The following is a 1,678-nucleotide window of genomic DNA, read 5'->3' on the forward strand; positions in this document are numbered from 1 at the left end:
ATCATACATCAATTCAGCTCTTCCCATATGTATATTTCAGTGACTTAATTACATTCTTGGGTTGTGCAAACATTTTCACTCTGCTTTTCACGTTTGCTGTGATCCCATTAAAATAAAATCACATTACTCTTCCCTACTCTTTCTAATTGCTGTTGTAACTTTGATCTCCTGTAGATATTTCTTACAAGAGCTTAATGTTCAAGGCAGACTTCTCGTTACTAGTTCACCAAAATTACTGGTTTGGGTTTAAGAAGATTTCAGGTGATATTTTTGTTTGTTTGTTAATTTACATTTTGAAGAGTATCTCAGTGTAAACAATTTATGGGATCATCAACCCTCATGACTCAACAAAATTTGTAATCCATGAATTTGAAATTCTGCTTGGCATCTTCTCACTTTCTCTCAGAATTCTCCCATTGAATGGTTGATCAAAATACATGTTATTGGTACACAGGCACCATTCTGCTTTTCTGCTCTCAAATCACAAGAAGCCTTTGCTCTTGGAGGGAATAAGCAAGCCAGTGCTACTCCTGACTCTGCCCTCTGTTAAGCCAAGTGGATAAAGACCAATGGCTGTCGACTGGCTTCTTGCAGGCTTTTGAGATCTCAGGCAATATGGACTGGATTAGGAAGTAATTATTCTAATAATGTGTTTAATGCTTTTTTCCTACATCCTAGTTTGTGTAGTTCAAAAACACTTCTTTAAAATATAAAATGGCAACTTGTCCCTTTGAAGAGTAGGGTGCACCTGATTAAAGCCAGGTTATTTTCAAAAGAGTCATATTTTGTGACAATTGGAAAATGAATAAGGAAGACAACATAAATTGAATGCACTTAAATTACAGAGTTGGTGAAGAGAAGTGAATATATTATGAAGGGCTAGAAAATTAACTTATCTCTCTTGAAAGAAATATAGCAAAAATGCGCCTAAACATTGAGAATGTTGAAAGACTTTTTCTCACTCTCTTTGGACATGTTATAAGGCGAAACCAGTCCTTTCTGGGCAAGGCTTCTCGGTGGTCTGGTAATTGAAACCCAGTAATCCGCCATGGTAAGAGTTCCTGGAGGACATGGCCTATTTCCAAGAAAAGGGGATGGTTTAGAAAAGCTCCCTCGACTTATTCATTGGTCTGCGCCCTGCATCTAGCTCACAGACCTCCACTTTTGTCTTTAGCCAGTGACCTGCCATGTTTTCTGCCAATCCTGTAGTTTTCAGCAATCTCTCATATTACCTGCTGAATTTGAATTCTCCACCTCTGCAAGCAGTAGACTATCTGAATTCAGTCTGCTGGATTTGTGTTCTCCAGACCCTGCAGCTACTTGAGTCGCAGAAGCCTCTAGGTCAGTGGTTCTCAACCTTCCTAATGCTGTGACTCTTTCATACAGTTCTTCATGTTGTGGTGACACCCCAACCATAAAATTATTTTCGTTGCCACTTCACAACTGTCATTTTGCTACTGTTATGAAGTGGGTGACCCCCGTGAAAGGGTCGTATGACCCCCAGAGGGGTCACGACCCACAGGTTGAGAACCACTGCTCTAGGTTGACATCTGACCTATCTTCTTAGAATGCGCATACCTCTACAATTATGAAAGCCATTTCTCTGATATAAACCGCTCTCTTTCTCTGGGGAAAACAATATTAGAAATGATTTTAGAAAAAATTGACCAATAAACTT

Source organism: Echinops telfairi, unplaced genomic scaffold, assembly GCF_000313985.2.
Source record: "Echinops telfairi isolate 266 unplaced genomic scaffold, ASM31398v2 ScPeMD7_6;HRSCAF=24_0, whole genome shotgun sequence".
NCBI lineage: Eukaryota > Metazoa > Chordata > Mammalia > Afrosoricida > Tenrecidae > Echinops > Echinops telfairi.